The sequence below is a fragment of the Podarcis cretensis genome (genome assembly GCF_951804945.1).
Source record: "Podarcis cretensis genome assembly, chromosome: Z".
Classification (NCBI taxonomy): domain Eukaryota; kingdom Metazoa; phylum Chordata; class Lepidosauria; order Squamata; family Lacertidae; genus Podarcis; species Podarcis cretensis.
In genome coordinates, this window is record NC_137184.1 from 28,261,340 (window position 1) to 28,281,389 (window position 20,050).

At 42.9% G+C, this 20,050-nt stretch overlaps 1 long non-coding RNA gene across 1 annotated transcript; it reads right to left on the reverse strand.

Annotated features, from left to right (window-relative positions):
- Window positions 1-18,774: 18,774 nt before the first annotated feature.
- Window positions 18,775-19,928, reverse strand: LOC307207742. The gene is made up of 2 exons (XR_013834818.1): window positions 19,837-19,928; window positions 18,775-18,903 (listed from the first exon to the last, which is right to left on the reverse strand). It is a non-coding gene; the product is annotated as an uncharacterized lncRNA (long non-coding RNA).
- Window positions 19,929-20,050: the final 122 nt, after the last annotated feature.

A 20,050-nucleotide genomic window follows, 5' to 3' on the forward strand; every position in this document is an offset into this window, starting at 1 on the left:
TACGATTTCATAAATTCCAAGTCTTGCTCGGAATTAAAAGAAGTGGTTTTGAATAGGCTTGGACATTCTGTAGCCTGTAATGTTTTCTATGGAACAAGTTACTGGCTTAAGTTTTTCCATTGTTTCGTTTCCTATTAATTGTTCAGCTGCTTGGTGTAATTATCTAATAACCTTCAGGAATCTGGCATCACGATTACAGAGTTTGTTCCAATTTCACCTTGTAATTAGCTACTTAATTCAAAGTAAGGGGCATGCTAGTTCATGAAATTCAAGATACTGTCATATTGTAGTCAAATCAGTTTTTGGTTTCTTTCCGCCCCAATTTTTTTCTTTTCACTTTCTTACATTTCCATCCCCCCCCCCTCTTTTTTGTACTTTTTTACTCCTCTTTGTCTTGACATGGAGGCACTGGAACCTTCAGAATTATGACTCTTTTCATAATTATACTGGCTTCATTCTCTTCCTAGAAACTGTAGCCCTGTGGATAGGTGCAGCCAGTAAGTAGCAAAGGCAGGTATCTGAGCAGTCAGGACTGGTCCCAACATTGTTGGCCTTTAAAGCATACATAGCCCTATAGATGCACTCATGAAAGTGGTAGTAGAACAAGCTGCAAGCGTGTATGCAGATGCAAATGAGCCACTCAGTTCCATACACAGCAAGACAACTTAGTGGGGAAGGCAGCAAGGTCAGCAGTGGAACAAGCTGATCGGGCACCTGGGGCGGCGCTCGTACCCTGCACCCACGGGGGCACCACGAGGCCTCTGGAGTCTGCCTGCCTCCTCCCACTCAGCCACCCTACAGCTGAGGAGGAGGTGGTGGGAGGACTGCTTGGGGCCAGTATGGAGCCTGCAGGCACTTAAGCCACTGCGTCACTCCCAGGAGAGACGCGTGGCTTGGGCGTGCTGCAGGCCCGCAGTGAGTGCCGCCCACAATTTTGTCACACCTCCCCCCAGTGGGGACACCTGGGGCAAACTGCACCTACCGCACCCCCCTTGCTACGCTCCTGAGCAAGGTGCCTTCGGTTTCTGGATGCCAGACATCAGAAATAGAATGTTTAGAACACTGAAAGAAGGCTATTCGAAAACAAAACAATCACTGCAGCAAAGGCCATTTTGATTTATTTCTTCGGCTTTTTAGCATGTTTCTCAGATTTCTGATATTGCACACAGAGTTTCTTGGTGACAAAGCAATAAAATTCCAAGATGCTGGACGGAAAAATGCCGAAATTAGCAGCAGCAGCGACCCAGTCAAGTGAGTAGATGCAATTCTTTGTCCATGCAACATGTGTTGTTATCTCATCTCCTTAGCTTTCTGAACAGAAGGGTTAGATGACCCCAGCAGGCAGGACAGAATCCAGACACAGTTGCAAAAGGTGATGGGACAGAGCTTTGTCCTGAACCTCCTGTCCACTGGTGGGTACATGATGGCCAAATATCAGTCCCCGCTCATGCTCTGATTCATCCCTCAACATGTTTCAGAACACATAATTATCCCGTTTACATTAAAAGGCGGAACAAACTAACTCCACAGATGCTTTTTAAAAAAACACATTTTTGGTTCTGAAAGTATGCAAGAGAGGTTTCTGTTGTGAAACTTACTCTCCTCCACCCCCTGAAATTTCTTTGCTTCCCTGCCTCCACACACTTAAACCTGAAATAGTGTTCCTGAATTTGATGGTTACGCTTGCATGTACTAATACCCCAGGCTTCCCAGCTTATTGTGGTTTATTTGAAGGAGCAGCATGCTGAGTCATGCTGCCAGTTCGCTCCTGCTTAGCTCCTCCCTTGGGATGAGCAGGATAAACAGACCAGGAAACCTTGGCTTCCCATTATGTCTGAGCTGGAGATTTCAGCTTGTGAGGGAGCAACAGATCTGGGAACACAGGAAGCTGCTATATACCAAGTCATACCACTGGTTCATCTATGTCAGAATTGTTGATACTGACTGACTCTCCAGGGTTTCAGGCAGGGGAAGTTCCCAGCTCCAGCTGAACATGCTGGGTATTGAATCTGGGACCTTTTCCATGCAAAGCAAGTCCTGTACTGTTCAGCTATGGCCCTTTCCAACTATGGATCCCCGATTTGGGCATAATCGGAAATTAAGGCTTCCTGGTTTGTTTATCCTCACATTATGTGAAGAGAAAAGTGGGAGTAATCATAACAAACCATTATAAAACAAGTAAGCCCATCTTACCATTATGTGCAAACTCAGCCACTGTGTAGTACCTGCAAGTTAGCTAGAAAGATAGGACTAGGACTGTATACAACATTCTGTCTGCTAGCATAAGGGAGAGCTTTAAATGATGTATTTACAGAGGAATCCAGTGCAACAATTGTGCTTGTGGAAAGTCATTGACCAACAGATTATTCTATCTTTTGTGCAGCAAAGGTACCAGCAACCTGCTTATGTATTCTTTTAAGCAACAACAGTGTCCTGGCCCAAAGCATTTCACCAGCAGAACAAGTACACAGCTAAGTGGCTGTAACTTAGCACTACATAGGATGCAACCCATAGATATTAGCCTGAGTATGGACATTGTTATGTGGTGGCTCAGACCCCCTGTCTTTTTGTGCTGGACCCCAGATCTCCTGCCCCCTTCCTTTTAAAAACCTTCTTAAAAATTTGCATATAGGGTGACTAAGCTCACTGCAAACTATAGTCCTGATGAGATCCCAGTCACTGATCATCTTAATTTGCCCAGAGACAGCTATACTTATAAATTAGCACATACAGGTCTTATGCAAATGTGGGTATGAGGCAGTGCCCCAAGTCATTTAAGAAATTAATTACACTCCTGCGCTCCTGAGAATTAATTACATGTAAAATGAAGCAAGGGTATGGGGAAGATTCCTTCCTGCTCCTCTGAAATGGTGCCCCTGAAAATGAAGACCAAGTCATCTGTGAATCGTGCCTGCATTAAATTGAATTGTGAAGCAAGGATCCAGTTGCATTTTCAACAATGGGCAATCTCTCTCAAAATCTCTCTTGTCCTATGTGCTGGGTAACCATTTGAAATCAATACACCTCGAGATTATTCACGGAGCTTATAAGAGACAACAGAGATTGGCCCATATAATACATGATGCAGTGCAATCATATTCATTGCCAGAGAAGAATTAGTGTCCCCTTGTGGGAAGTGAAACACACAATGTCTACTTTGTTGATGAATACCATTCTATTATATCTTGTATTATAAACAAAGATTTCTGGAATCTGCCTATACAATAGTACTCTTGAGGATGGAGAGCCCTTGGGGAGCCACTGTGATCCTCATGATTAGACAGCCATCGTTCATATTATGGGGGTCACGTTCCCTGCTTTGGATTAGCAATTACTCTCTGGAACATATGGCCAATTACTTTGTCTAGCATCTTTTAGCTTACATTGGTACCTTGGGTTAAGAATTTAATTTGTTCTGGAGGTCCTTTCTTAACCTGAAACTGTTCTTAAACTGAGGTACCACTTTAGCTAATGGGGCCTCCTGCTGCCACCGCACCGCTGCCGTGCGATTTCTGTTCTCATCCTGAAGCAAAGTTCTTAACCCGAGGTATTATTTCTGGGTTAGCGGGGTCTGCAACTTGAAGCATCTGTAACCCGAGGTACCACTGTACTCATGTTCTGCTGCTCTCACTACTTCCTGGGGAGGGGGCAGCGGGGGATTATTTCAGCTAAGAAGACGCCTTGTCACAAAAGACTTTTTGAGTCCTTTGCTCCTTGTTTCCCAAATGTGTTTATTTATCTTTGTCTTATTTACCATAGAACTGCATTCTACCAAGCATCAATTTTAACCTCATTCTGCACACTTCATTCTGCACACCACACTAGTGAGCCCCCCTTCTTCCACTGTGCCAGGGTCAGAAAAACAAGTTTTCGTTTCCCAGAATTGTGTGCTTTGTTTTTTAATTGCCACCTATATTATTGTAGTATTTTCATATGCTAGAGTAATTTCTTGAAAAGGTCAACCTGTAGACCCATTTTGCATTTTCATATATAGTTAACATGTTCTAATCATGTTAAGATAATTTCCCTAAGTTTCATTATCTAGCAACAATTTTTCAAAGTGGTATTTTATAATTGCATAAAACAACTAGAAAAAGTGACATGCAAGGTGTATCAGAATTTCCCTATTTTTTTCTGGAGTTCCATTTAGAGACATTTCCAAGAAAATAAAAATAAGTTAGTGATCCTTTATTGCATTGATAGTTTTGCTTTTCCATTTGTTGAACTGGCAAAAAATAATAATAATCAGGAAGGAAGAAGAAGAAGAAGAGTTTGATATCCCACTTTATCACTACCCAAAGGAGTCTCAAAGCAGCTAACATTCTCCTTTCCCTTCCTCCCCCACAACAAACACTCTGTGAGGTGAGTGGGGCTGAGAGACTTCAAAGAAGTGTGACTGGCCCAAGGTCACCCAGCAGCTGCATGTGGAGGAGCAGAGACGCGAACCCGGTTCACCAGATTACGAGACTACAGCTCTTAACCACTTCACTACACTGGTTCTCTCACTGGAAGGAACAAAATTAGATGAGCTTAGTACAATAAAAACTTGGTTGAGCACCTTACATTGATCACAACCAGAGCTTTTTTTCAGCTGGAACTCGCCGGAACTCTGTTCCAGCACCTCTCAAGTGGGCGCCATTCCCATTATAAGAGAGCAAGGGAGGCGTTCATGGTGAGTTCCAGCCCCTCTTTTTATAGAAAAAATAGCCGTGGTCACAACACACTTTTTTCCCCCACCTCAGCAAAGGAAAAGTAAAATTTAAATGTTTTAGATCTATTCTCTTATTTGAGGTTCTTAGTATTTTTTAAAAAATCACAAGATCGTAACTGAAATGTGTTTAACATGCAACATTTCTTGTGACCAATGTAACACCACAATGGTGCAGCTCACATAGCATAAATTGGTTGTCCTGAACCTCGTTTTGGGACTGTTTGGATTTCGATTTGCTATCCCGCCTTATCACTACCCAAAGGAGTCTCAAAGCAGCTAACAATCTCCTTTCCCTTCCTCCCCCACAACAAACACTCTGTGAGGTGAGTGGGGCTGAGAGACTTCAAAGAAGTGTGAATAGCCCAAGGTCACCCAGCAGCTGCATGTGGAGGAGCGGAGATGCAAACCCGGTTCACCAGATTATGAGTCCATCGCTCTTAATCACTACACCACACTGATAATTTAATAATTATTAGGGGAGCAATCCTATGCACAAGAAACTGGTGTAAAGCAAGCCAGTGTAAATTAAGAGTCAAGTTATACCATGCAGATCTAAAAAGAAATTAAAGCCCTACAGGTTCAATATTCGCAGTTAGTAAATCAAGAAATTGAATGGAAGATAAGAAGGATGAGACAAAGAAACTTTGAACCTGCAAATAAATGTGGTAAATTACTAGCCTGGCAACTAAAAAAGAGACAAAAACAAAGTTCTATTACAAACATTGTTACAGAAGGAAAATCGGTAGAGAAACCTGCAGACATTAGAAAATGTTTTTATAAATATTATAAGCAACTGTATAAAAAAGAAAAAGAAGATCTAGGGAAAATCGAGAAATTTATAAAGAACAACGGATTGCAACGGGTTCCGAAACATAAAGAGAATCTACTAAATGGCGTAATTACAAGTCAGGAAGTGGAACATGCAATAAATTCAATGCAACTGATGGTCTATCAGTGAAATATTACAAGACATTGAAAGATTGGCTGATACAACCTCTGCTAGAAATATCTAATTCAATTTTACGGGGGGGGTGGGAAGCACCTGAAACCTGGAAACCAGCTTACATTACTCTGATTCCAGGGTCAGGATAGATTCAGCATTAAAAACTACAGACCAATCTCCCTACTTAATGTGGAGTATAAAATTTTTGCAAATATACTGGGTAATAGGCCAGTGGACACCCTTGGTATTACAGTAGGTTCGAAACAATACAAATTAAAAGCCTTTGCTGATGATTTAGTTCTGACATTACAAGATCCAGACTCCAGTGCAGTTAAAGCACTGGAGCTAATACATGAGTTTGGTCAGGTAGCAGGATTTAAATTAAACAAGAGCAAGACCAAAGTAATAGAGAAAAATCTGGATAATGAAGAAAGGAAAATATTACAAGAAAAAACGGGCCTAGATTTTGTGAAAAAAGTTAAATACTTGGGGGTGAACCTGTCTGGGAAAAATTTGAATTTGTAGAAGGATAACTATGAGAAAATATGGAATGAAATTAAAAGAGATTTAGAGGTGTGGTCTAACTTAAAATTGTCATTAATGGGCCGGATTTCTGTGATTAAGATGAATGTGCTGCCAAAGATGCTTTTTTTGTTTCAAGCCCTCCCAATTATAGACAATGTGAAATGTTTTAAAGAATGGCAAAAAGCTCTTTCTAGATTTATCTGGCAGGGGAGGAAACCCAGAATTAAATACAAATTACTTACGGATTCTAAAGAAAGAGGGGGATTCCCTCTGCCAGATTAAAAAATCTATTTTGAAGCTGCTGCACTTTGTTGAATTAAAGAATGGATGAAATTAGAAGATACAGATTTACTAGATTTGGAAGGATTTGATAATGTGTTTGGTTGGCATGCATATTTGTGGTATGATAAAGTAAAAGCCCATAAAGCACTTAAAAATCATATAATTAGGAAATCATTGTATAATGTTTGGATAAAATACAAAGATCTTTTAGAAAGAAAGACGCCCAGATGGCTTTCACCAATGGAGGCAAAGGCCCAGAAAAAATTAAATATGGATACCAAATGGTTGAGATATTATGACTTATTAATAGAGGAAGAGGAAGGTTATAAATTAAGACCATTTGAGCAAATTAAAGATAAGTTAAATTGGTTACATTACCACCAGATTAACGAACTGTATAAACTGGATAAGAAAAATGGTTTTGCCTGGGGAAAATCCAAGTTGGAGATGGAGTTGTTAGATACTGAAGGTAAAAACTTATCTAAAATGTACAAGCTTTTGCTGGAGTGGCATACGAAAGATGAACAAGTTAAATCGGTGATGATAGATTGGGCAAGAGATTTAGGACATAATATAATGTTTGAGGACTGGGAAAGATTGTGGAAGAAAGGGGTGAAGTTCACCGCATGTACTTTGTTAAAGGAAAATATTATCAAGATGATGTATAGATGGTATTTGACTCCTGTAAAATTAGCAAAGATGTATCATAACTGTGATAATACATGTTGGAAATGCAAAGAAAAGGAAGGAACATTCTTTCATATGTGGTGGACCTGCCCCAAGGTGAAAGACTTCTGGGAAAAGATTTATGAATTGAAAAAAATGTCAAAATATACATTTACAAAGAAACCAGAGGCCTTTCTTCTTGGAATAATAGGTTCGGAATTGCCCAAGAAAGATGTTAATCTATTTTTGTATGCCACAACTGCAGCTCGTATTCTGTTAGCTAAAAAGTGGAAAACTCAAGAATTACCAACAGTAGAAGAATGGCAGATGAAGATGATGGATTTTATGGAGCTAGCCGATCTAACCGGAAGAGTCCGCGACCAGAAGGAGGAGGAACACCATGAAGAATGGAAGAAATTTAATGATTATTTAGCTAAATTTGTTAAGCTAAAATAACTGGAAATAGTGTCCAGATACTCAATGGGCTTAGGATTGTATTTATGTTAACTGACAAAATAATACGTTTAATACAAGAAGGAAAAGATTTAAAGATGTTAACGTTTAATTTAAAGGGTATTAAAATTGGGATTTGGAAAACCGTTATAAGGAAATTCAACTAAGGGGAAACGAGGAAGTCATTTTACAAAGTAAATAACTGCTATTTTCAATAAGGTTAGGATTTATGTTTGTTATGTTTTGTTTGTTTTATGTTTTTGTTTGTTGTTGATATTGTAAAAACTAATAATTTTTTTGCAAAAAAAAAAAGAAAAAAGAGTCAAGTTATACCAGATCCAAACTCTGTTCAGAAGTGAGGCTACTGCTGCTGCTCTTCCTTAGCTTGGCAGGGGGAAAACAAGCCTTAAATAGATGTTCTGTGCTGCGTTGCCAGGTTACATGAGTGAGCTCATGACCTGCCTCTCTGGCCCTAACCCTGCAAGACCTCCAGAATACCCTCAGAAAACAACCCAGGATGAGCAAGTTATGCCAACGTATCTTTGGCTAAGCCAGGCTCTTAATGGGCCACTTCTGGATTGTGGCGATGCCCGTGTGCACAGTCGCACACATATTGGACAAGTGCAAAATGGTCGTTGCCTGTATTCACCCATTCCTACCCACACAACTGTAGTTTGCTATCCTTCAAAGAGACCCCACCATGGAGTTCATCCTCCCCCCCCCCCAATTTTTTTATTAGTTTTCCAATTTTATAATAAACACAAAAGAAAAACATTACAATATTAAATAGACAAACAAACAAACATATATCCTAACTGTTAAAATCCCAGTTTAAATATCATTGTTAAGTGACTTCCTCAAATCCCCCCTAACTGTGTTTCTCTAATACTCATTTTAGCAGTTTTCCAATATCCACTTTCAAATACAATTAACTTATTCCATTAACATCTTTCGTACTGTTCTCAATCCATAATGTTATACAATTCAACCTATTTTACTCCTAGACCAATTTGGTACCATGGAGCTCATCCTGTTTGGCCTCAGGGAAAAGTCTAAGTTATGTCTTGTCATTGCCCCCCAACTTTCCTTCCAGGCTTTGGAAATATGACACAGGAGAGGGGACTAAGGTTGCCTTTTCCTTCCACCCCAAGCCAGCTCCCATTTGCTTGTGTTTCCCTGCCTTAAAAGGAACAGAATGCCATCCAGGATGTTATCTCATTTAGCAGGATATATTAGTAAGCTCAGCAAAAATAAGTAGACACTGGCTTGCTTTGAAATCTCTTCTGAATTGTGCGTGTCTTTTGTAAACAGGCTTCCTTCTCCTCTGCAAAGAACAATGGACAACATTTGAGCATCTCCTAGGTGAATGGAGGACAATGTGTACACAAGCATAGCACAACAGAACCAGTGCCGAGTGTTAGGATCAAGCTACTAGCTTACTTGCCAAGGTTAACAGCAACTCTCAAGCACAGCTTTGCAGGAAAATACCTGCTCTGTTTATCCAAAGAATGGGGCCTCTTTATCATAACCGTGGTATGCGCTACACAGACTTGTTCAAGGATGATTTCGGAAAAGCATGTTATCTTTTTTTATATAAAAAAACCCCACTGCATGGGAAAGGATATCACTGCACGTTACAATGCAAACATGTGCGATAAAACTCTTGGTTATATCTCTTGTTCATTTAAAATTATTCCTGAAATTTTATTTTTAATAATTAGACATGCATGAAAAAGCCTACAACATGTAAGTATATTTACCATATTAAAAACTATCACACACACACGCCTTAGTATCTTTGTACCTGACATTGCTTGTGCATTCTGAGAAATGAAAGTTTTGTTCTATTTTTGAAATAAGTGACTAAAATCTATTTTGAAGCTCCAGCCCACCATGCTTGATTCAAAAAGCAACACAACTGTACTACGACTACTACTACTCTTTATTAAATTTGTATGCTGTATCCAAACATAGTCTTATGAACCATTGTGCAAAATTTGGTTAGTGGTATCTGAAGAAGTATCCAAATGCAGAGCAAAAAGTCAACTTTTCAAAATATATAGTACTTTATGTTCCTTCAGTTTTATACACATACATTTTATGATAAATCTGCAACAAATCACTTTAAACAAATAAATATTGAAAACCCTTTCTAAAACCTATATAAATATAATTTGTATTAATGATGTATTGTCTTAGCAGCTATAATATGTGAATTTCAAATCAAATCTTTTCCTCATATTACCATTCTTTTTTCAGTCTTCTGTCTCTAGGGCCGACCCAAGACATTTTAGCACCGGAGGTGAACTACAAAGTGGGACCTCCTTACCTGAAGGGGAAAGTGAAGACCTACATGAGGATCTGCTGCCCCTGTGGATCTTGTTGCCTGAAGTAGTTGCCTCATCTTGCCTCAAGGGTGGGCCGGCCCTGACAGTCTCCTCTAAGTGTATTAGCTCTGTAAGTTTTGCCATCTTCACAACAAGCAGCAGGTAGGGGGTGTTGAATTGTGGGTTGACATAGCAGACGACACAGCGATTTCTCCAAGCAGCTCTTTATTTTGTAAGCTGGAATAGAACTGAACTGCAAACAGCTCAGCCGGCCTGCTTTTATAGGCAGCTGGCAGTCAACATTGTAGCAAGAACAACCCAGGGTTCCCGCCTAAAATAACTGACGTGGACCTGAGTGAAAACTACATACACAATACTCCTGGTGGCCTGAGTGAGAACTTCAATACATAACACCCCTCCCCACCGAGATAAGGCGTTAGTTACAATCGTAATGGTTTCCTTATATACAGCACTACACATAATGGTTCAATTAGGCACAAAGCATATTGGTTACATTTCACATTACTTCCATTAGACCAACAGTGTTACATGTCCAACAACATAGTCCTTTTAATACGGTCTACTGGCCTTGTGGATTTCCTGGGCGGAGAGTTCAACAGCTTCTGAGGCCACGGCCTCCTCAGTGGCTTTCTGCAGCGTGAGGTCTGGCATGGCGAGGAGATGCCGTTGCAGACCGATGTCCCGGACCCCACAGATGATTTGATCCATCAGGGCATCATCTAAGTCTTGGAACTCGCAGTGCATTGCAGCCTGTCAGAGGGTGGTGGTGTAGTTGTTGATTGACTCCCCCTCTGCCTGGTTCCAGTGGTAGAACGCATGGCGGGCAGCAATCTTGGACGGCTTTGGTGCGTAGTGGTTGCGGAGCTTCTCTTGAATCGTGTCTCAAGGTGCTGCCTGGACTGCTAGAGGCGCAACCAATGCTTGGGCCGTCGCGAACACTTCGGGGCCACAAAGGCTGAGGAGAGGCCCCGCTTCTGCTCTACAGACCCTCTTGTCAGCTCATTTGCTTGGAGGTAGCAGTCAAACCGAGCGAGGTAGGAGTCCCAGGATTCAGAGGCTGGGGCAAACGGCGGTAGAGGCGCGAGTGAAGCCATGGTTCCGATGCCGACGTGGAGGCGATGGATGGTACACTGTGCTCTAGCCAGAACGGTCAGCTCTGAATTGGTTCTGCTCTGTGATTTCGCTCAGTGTTTCAGCTCTGTGATTCAGCACATCTCAGAGGGTGGCCGCGTCTGGCTGTGCTCTGATGTCCATCGATCCCATCCTCGTCGCCAGTGTTGAATTGTGGGTTGACATAGCAGACGACACAGCGATTTCTCCAAGCAGCTCTTTATTTTGTAAGCTGGAATAGAAACTGAACAGCAAACAGCTCAGCCGGCCTGCTTTTATAGGCAGCTGGCTGTCAAACATTGTAGCAAGAACAACCCAGGGTTTCCCGCCTAAAATAACTGACGTGGACCTGAGTGAAAACTACATACACAATACTCCTGGTGGCCTGAGTGAGAACTTCAATACATAACAGGGGGTTTGCTGTTTGACCTTTCTCTGCTGTCGCCCTCACACTCATTCTTTTCACCGAATGTCCTAGGGCCATGGGTCCACATCCATTTGTCATAGAAACACAGCATCTAAGGTCTGGAGCTCAGGAGGTTCAGAGGGTTGCAGCAAAGGAGAGAACCTTTTTGGTGGTACCCCCCACAATCTGTGGAATGCTTTCTTCAGTGAAGTCCACCTGGCAGCATCATTAACTTATTTCTGATCACAGACACTTGACGGCTTATGACAAGCTTCATGAGCCATGCACAGCTTTTTGGCCCAGATCCAGGATGAAAGACTCTGACAGAAGAGAAGGAGGAGTGAGAAGAGGAGGCCAGAACACTGAAGCAGAGTAAGGCAGACGGAGTTGTTGTCCCCCCTCCCCATCCCTGCTATGGGGGAAGAGGGCATTGTTGGAGTCTGAGAAGGGAGGTGATCTGCTGCCTGGGGTGACTGAACAGGCTTTGTAGGGAGAGACAGGGTTAGGGTTAAATAGCTCTCTCCCAAAACAATGCCTTCAACAAAGGGAAGAGATACCCCTTCCTCTCAATGTAGAATATTTTCAGGTGAGATGTTCCCACAAGGCTTGGGATTCTCATGAGTGAAGCTTGGTGGCATGCAAGGGAATTTGCTAGAACAACTTTGCAGCTCTGCTGCAGTCTTGTCCCTGATCCCAGACCCTCCAAGTGTTCCATATTTTCCAGGGACAGTCCCAGAATTGCAGAAGCTGTCCCAGTTTCTTATTTGATCCCAGAATGTTCCACTTTTCTTTAGGACAACACTAATTTCATAGGAGAAATGTTGGAAAGTATGTGATCCTGGATTCTGAACATTGGCCTGGGGAGAGCATTCCATTAAAGACCTGTTCCTATGTTGCCACTCTCTGCTCCTCCCTTTGAGTGAACACACTAAGAACATCACCAATGATGGTCTGGGTTGGTTCATGTGAGGAGAGGTCGTCCTTGAGTTATTGGGGTCCTGAGCCGCAAATAGCTCTATAGGCTTATATTATGCCTTCTTGGCTCTTGATTTTCATGTAAGTTGCTTAGAGACTTTCCCAGATCAAATCTGAAACTGGGATGGTGTAGTGGTTAAGAGCGGTAGACTTGTAATCTGGGGAACCGGGTTCGCGTCTCCGCTCCTCCACATGCAGCTGCTGGGTGACCTTGGGCTAGTCACACTTCTCTGAAGTCTCTCGACCCCGAAAACACTGACCAGATGCTTGGAAGCTGTGGCTGGATGGTTTTGTGGGAGCCGATTGAAACTAAATCCTTCGAAGACAGAGGTCCTATGGCTAGGTCGGGATGGCATGGGGATGAGGGACCAACTCCCTTCTCTTACGGGGGCCCAATTAGTGCCATTGCCTTCCGTTAAGAGTTTGGGTGTAATCCTTGACGCCTCCCTTTCCAGGGAGGCGCAGGTTACAGCAACAGCCAAGGCGACATTTTTCCACCTTCGCCGCATCAAGCAGTTGGTCCCTTACCTTTCCCGCCCTGACTTGGCCACAGTGATCCATGCGACGGTCATCTCCAGGCTTGACTACTGTAATTCGCTCTACGCGGGGCTGCCCTTGAAGCTGTCCTAGAAACTCCAGTGGGTACAGAATGCTGCAGTGAGGCTCCTCACGGGGTCTCTGCCATGGGAGCACATTCACCCAGTGCTTTTCAAGCTGCACTGGCTCCCGGTGGAGTACAGGGTCAGATTTAAGGTGCTGCTTTTGACCTTTAAAGCCCTTCACGGCCTAGGACCCTCGTACCTACGGGACCGCCTCTCCTGGTATGCCCCACGGAGAACCTCAAGGTCCATAAATAACAACACCCTAGTGGTCCCGGGCCCTAAGGAAGTTAGATTGGCTTCGACCAGAGCCAGGGCCTTTTCAACTCTGGCTCCGGCCTGGTGGAACGCTCTGCCTCATGAGACCAGGGCCCTGCAGGATCTGATTTCTTTCCGCAGGGCCTGTAAGACAGAGTTGTTCCACCTGGCCTTTGGCTTGCAGCCAATTTGATTCCCTCCCTCCCTCTCTCTCTCTCTCTTTTTCTTTCTTTCTTTTCCTTCTCCTCCTGCGATGAGGCTACATTTTAATATTTTAATGTTCCATTATTTTAATGTTGTATTTTATTTTTGTTTTTAAGTTTGTAATCATTCATCTTGTTTTTATTATTGCTTGTAAGCCGCCTTGGCTGGGGAGGGCGGGGTATAAATAAAATATTATTATTATTATTATTAAGTCTCCCAGCCTTACTCACCTCAAGGAGTGTTTGTTGTGGGGGAGGAAAGGAAAGGAAAATGTTAGCTGCTTTGAGACTCCTTCAGGTAGTGATAAAGTGGGATATCAAATCCAAACTCTTCTTCTAAATCAGGGACATCCCTGGAAAATAAGGACACTTGGAGGGTCTGTAAGCTGCAGTGATTCTGCTGCCAGGGTGCCAGGTGTGAATAGGTGCCCCTCTTCACTGCCCACTTTTGGCACTTAGGGCAGAGGTAAGCAACGGGGTGCCTTGCAGATTTTGTTGGACTGGAGCTTATGGTAGTTAACAGCTGAGCAATATCTGTAGGGGCAGGCTCCTGCGGCCGGGTCCTCCCCATTTAATGGGCATTGCTATTCAAATGGTGTGCCTGCACAGCATCTTGTGATCAATTATGCAGGGCCGCACTTACCTGGGTCTCCCCAATATTCAAGTTGGCAACCCTTGTAGGGCAGTGTGTTAGCTACCCTAAACTAGACTGTAGCATTGGCAGAGGAGAGTGGCAAGTACCAGTATCTGATTTGAGGTCACCTGATGCAGTCAACTTGTTGAAGCTAAGCAGGTCCAGGTTTGGTCAGTTCCTGGGTGTACATCACCTTGAGTTCCATGATGGATGATGAAGGGTAACATATAAAAGTACCAAACCAACTAATAAATAGGGGTTAGTTCAGTATTTGTTATGACCCGTCCTTTCATCTCACTGGTTCCAGGGCAGGATACCATATTTGCCAATTCCAATATGAACTGACCTGATAGCATGCCTCCTAGACTAATGTGAGATTCAGGAAGTTGCTTGAAAAACCACTGGGTTTTTTTTACTTTTCCGAATGTGGCAATGCAGTTCTTGGCTTTTAAAAGAGCATTAAAATACTTTCAAAATTGAATTAAAATATATTTTAAAAATTTAGATTTTAAGAGAAAATACCTTGTTAAATACATATTTCCATGCAAATTTTTGTGCAGATTTTAAAAAACAATAATAATCACTGATCAGCGTGGAAATGGATTATGAGTGAAAGCATGCAAAAGTGGCACTGATTGGAAATAGTTCTATTCATTCCTAATAATCAACATGGAAAAGGCAAAGCACTTCTTCTGTTTAGTGCTGCTTAGATTGCTGGCTTGAACCAAGTGTGTGGGATCCTAGTCTAAGCACTTTTTCTGTATTGCTATTTCGCAGGCTGTTTCTTCCAGGCAACTACGTGCTTGCTCTTATCTTTGGTTTACTTGATCTGCAGCATCACAGAGTACAGCTTAGAACATAGATTGAATGCTAGCTTTGAAGCAAAAATCTTCACTCTCCTTTGCCAGGCTTTTGAATGTACAAGACTACAAGGTTGTTCTGACCTAAGCCAGGTTCTTACAATCTAAACTTCAGGCGCAACCCAAGATATTTTGCTGCCTGAGATAAATGACCAGATGGTGCCTTTGCTGGTGGCAAGGGATAGGAGAATTACTGAATGCCAAGATCCAGATTTGGGGGAAGTACTCTTTGGTGAGAGAATCCCAGCAGAGATTTGAAATCACAAATTATGAAGCAAAGTACAGTGGTACCTCAGGTTACAGATGCTTCAGGTTACAGACGCTTCAGGTTACACTCCGCTTGAGGAGATTTCACCCCTCCCATATCCAAGAATCTGCTGATGTTCTCTGCTGATTCTCCAGAGGAGGGGGCGGTTTCTGCTCTCTACTTATTCCGCTCCAGCCTCACATCAAAGAGAGAGAGAGACTGAGTGTTAGAGAGAGATCGTGTGTATAGATAAGGTTGCTGCTAAGAGCAGCTGCAGACACTCAGTGCAGTTCAGCATTTTCGCTTAGACCTCATTTAGCTCTGTACATAGTTGTGTATTATAGTTGTAGATAGAATAAAAGAAGATATTCTACAGAGCTGCTCTCCGAGTTGTTTATGCTCTGCTATACTCTGCTGTGCGACGACTGTCTTCTTGTTGGAGTGAATCCGGTGCTCACAACTCTAAGCTGTGAGTCCACAGCACTTTGACCTGTTCCTGTGCAGAAGGTGGTTTCTGGAAGTGCTACCCAGCTCGCCTAGCCCAGTCGGGGCTGAAGTGTATGAGTCCAGTTGGTGGCACTGGCTCAAGGGCGATGCTGACATCCGCTAACCCAGAAATAGTACCTTGGGTTAAGAACTTTACTTCAGGATGAGAACAGAAATAATTCTGCTGACAGTCAGCCAGCCAAGAGGGTGGTGATGTGCATAGCAACCAGTCACAACGGCATTATCCTTGCAGTGGTGTCCTGATTGGCTGTGTAGTTCTGAGGGAGTTTTCTCCTGTACGTTTTGTTGTTGAATATCTTCCTGCTATAAACAAGGCCTTCAAAAAAGGCAAAAACCCTGTTTATTTCTTCTCATATTATATACTGTGTTTACTCATTTTCTCATTAAAGTATTATCAGTTTCTCGCGCCGCCCAGACTCTCATCTGTGGTATTCAAGTCAGTCTGATAAGTCCATTACCTTATTTGGTGGGTTGCATTGCGGCCGGACCCCGGGCCCTGCATGACCCAGCCAAGGGCTGGAGACTGTCCCACTCCCTGCCGTTGCCTCCCTGCGCCTGTTTGAACCCAGAAACCAAAAATTTGCTTGTTCATGTGTTTTATTTATCAATTAGGGGACTGCGGGTCACAGGGCCTTGGCACACAAAACTTCGTACTGGGCACAGTACCTTAGCAAGAAAAGCTTTCTCAGTGTTTTATCTCCATGCCAGCAAACATATCAACAGGGGCTATTCTGTATGTTAAAGTCAGGGCAGAGTCAGGTGTTGTTTGTTTTTTTATATAAAAAAGTGACTAGCCTAACAAAGTTACGTTTCAGTGTGGCAAGATGGTTAAAGTATCCTTGTCCTACATGATGTTCTCCATATGTTTTGAACTCCAACTCCCATCACTCCAGCCAGCATGGGAGCTGTAATCCAAAACATCTGGAAGGTACCAGGTTGGGAAAACTGGCTGAATGTCAGACTAAAACTGAGGAAACCTAGATTCAAATCCACCCCGTGTGTGTGTGTGTGTGTGTGTGTGTTTATCCTCACAACAACCTTGTAGGCTGAAGTGAGGAGGGGAAACATGCGTGCTTCCTTGAGTAACCTGCAAGAAAGGTGGGGTAAAATAAATAAGGCAGGAAAGTGTTGCTTTGCAATTTATTCATTCATTAATTTCACTAGGGCAGATCCACATACCTTCCAACATTTCTCCGATGAAAATACAGACATCCTATTCCATACCCTCCAACATTTCTCCGATGAAACTATGGATGTCCTTTAGTTCCCATTGAAATCAATGGATCTTCAATTAGTTGCAACTACTTTTTTACCTTTACCTTTACCTTACCTTTTTACACTGATTTCAATGAGCAAATAACAGTACTATGCTAATCATGTAGTGTGGTTTACTCCCAGGTAAGTGCAGTTAAGATAGAAGCCTAACTTACTTTGGATCCAATCTGCTATAAAACACTTTCCTGAAACAAATAATTATGTTTAAGTGTTACTACAATGAAAATCATTATCATCATCACCATCACAGTAAAAAACACACAAAAAAGCACAATACCAAAAAAATAATACATTGGTGATATACACAATTAAAACTTAACTGGGAAACTTTCCCGCCCCAGAAAAAAACCTAACACTATTAACGTTATGTTTAAATGCAATTAGATAGTTTGGCAGATCTCTGTGGGGTGGAATATAAATTCCTCATTATAAATTGTTCTGAATTTATGTATGACCACTTTTAATTTTAAAGGTAATCTGTGTTCATTAATTTTGCTGTGTTAGATGTGCATTCTGTAGTTGATCTCCTTCGTAATGTTTTATTTGGAAACCTTTAAGATCGTATTTATGGCTGTGAGCAGATTCCTTCTTAATGTCAAATATGCCAGTCAGTAAAACCTACATGGCTACACAGGCACAGAAAATAATATGGTGCAGACTTTTTAGGACTGCATCGCTTGAAAATGCTGATGAGATGTCAGAAGCCTGAATGTAGAAAAGTACAGTGGTACCTCGGGTTAAGTACTTAATTCGTTCTGGAGGTCTGTTCTTAACCTGAAACTGTTCTTAACCTGAAGCACCACTTTAGCTAATGGGGCCTCCTGCTGCTGCCGCACCGCCGGAGCAAGATTTCTGTTCTTATCCTGAAGCAAAGTTCTTAACCTGAAGCACTATTTCTGGGTTAGCAGAGTCTGTAACCTGAAGCATATGTAACCTGAAGCATATGTAACCCGAGGTACCACTGTAGTAAGAAAGCCATGGAGGTTTGTCCATTAGAGTGAATGGGCTGCTGCCCCACCAACCTCACTGTGCCCTCAGCTAGAGCCCACCTGTTTGGCTCTCATACTTGCAACAACCCAAAGGAATAGTGCTGCCTGTCTGTTTTCTCCTTCGTATTCTTTCATTATTCCCTAGAAGAGCTCAGCAGGGGGGAGAATGGGGACAAAGCTAGAATTATTTCCCCTGGTTATTGGCTCTGGCTCTCTGGCTCCATCTACTGTCAGTCTCCTTGCTTTCTGACCTAGCAGACTCAATAGGCACCAGCCACTACTCACAGGCAAACGAAGAAACTGGAAATGATCTCACCAACATGCCACATTTTAGGTATTTTCAGAAGCCACTTGAGATATGCAACTCCCTTCAAGCAGTCTGGAGTGGTATATCCAATACTTCGCATAGGTGGATTCAGCCTCCTGGGTGTGAATGCAGCTAGTTCACTCAGCCATCTAAAAGGGAAATGGGTCTGGAGAGGTTAAATGCCATGCGGCTCAAATTATTGTCCCTAGCTGTGGCAGTCACAGCAAAGTCGCCATTCATAACTTGCCAGAAAACGTACGCCTCCCCATGCTCATGATGCCATGTGAATAGGCTGTGTTCTTCAGCCATGTATTCAAAATCTCACCAAACCTCCACTATAAATTGGAATGCTCAGGAGAACTTCTTTGCAGGCTATCAATGAATGATTAATAGAGTTTATAGAAAACGATGTTCATTTACGGGATTGAGACACAGGGGACGAGCCAATCTATGTGGAGTTGTTTTTCCTTCCTTCCTTTCTTTCTTTCTTTCTTTCTTTTTACAAGTGAGCTAATGCTGGTGTTCGATTCAGGAAATTGCTTGAGTCCACTGGATAGGAGCCACTGGGCTGCAGCTAGGCGCTGCATGGCAAGGGCACACAGAGCCTCTAGAAGAGAAACAGAAAGGGCTGTTTGTTTGCTTGTGTGGTGCTCCTGCTCCCCCCCCCCTCCTGCCCCCACAGTGGAAGGAACTGAGTAATCTTCAGTGGGTTGTTTACATTCTGGGGTGAGGGGTGACAGCTGTAGGGAGAAGAAAAGCGTTCCTTTTCCTATTACAATTTGGCCCCATTGGCTAAAATTCACCCCTTCTGGATAATGGAAGTTTCAGTTGATTAAACCACAGATTCAGCTGATTATAGCACACAGCCCTCGTTTTTTCATTCATTCTCTGTAGTGTGTGGGTTGACCCATTTGCAAAGGGTTGAAAATGACAAGAGGTGTATAAGTGCACAGTGCACAGTAGCCAGACAGAATGAAGCTTTTCTTTGCCTTTCATAATACTAGAACCTGGTATTATCCAATGAATACCAGTGGGAAGATTCAGGACATGCAAAAGGAAGTATTCCGCACCCCCCCCAGCACAGCACATAGTTAAGCTATGTAACTTGCTGTGACAAGATGCAGTGACTTCAGAATATTAGAAGAGCTTTTCTGAATCAGACCAAAGGCCCATCTAGTCCAGCTATCATGTTATCTTGCAGGGGTCAAGAGAAATCCGAAAGCAGGACCTGAGCGCCACAGGACTCTTCCCCACTCGCAATTCCCCACTGGGAATTGAGCGACCATGATTAGTTGCCACTGATAGGCTTAACCTCCATTAATTTGCCCAAATCCTCTTCTAAACGCTCTTTCATTCTGCTCTTCTGTAAGTTTCCTACAACCCGTTCCTTCCACATTCGAATAATCAAACCCGATGCGACTCTTTTGTTATTCAAGTCTCTAGCAAGGACTCCCCTGCCAGCAGCCCCTCTCTCCGACTGCATCGCCCACCACCCTTTCGCACAGGAAGCGACCCCTCCTCCATTGTCAAAATCGGACCTTTTGAAACTCAACTCGTCCTTGCCTGGGAAAGCAGAACCCCCTCCTTTCTCTGACCAAAAAGGCTTTCCGAAAGAGAGAGCTCCCACCCGCTTGCAGCCATTGGCCACCTCATGGGAACCCAAAGGACGGGGCGGAGTCCTGGGCTGCTTAGAACTGCTCGCCATCCAATCAGAAATGCCTTCTATTGGGAGATTGTTCCCCCCCCCCCGCC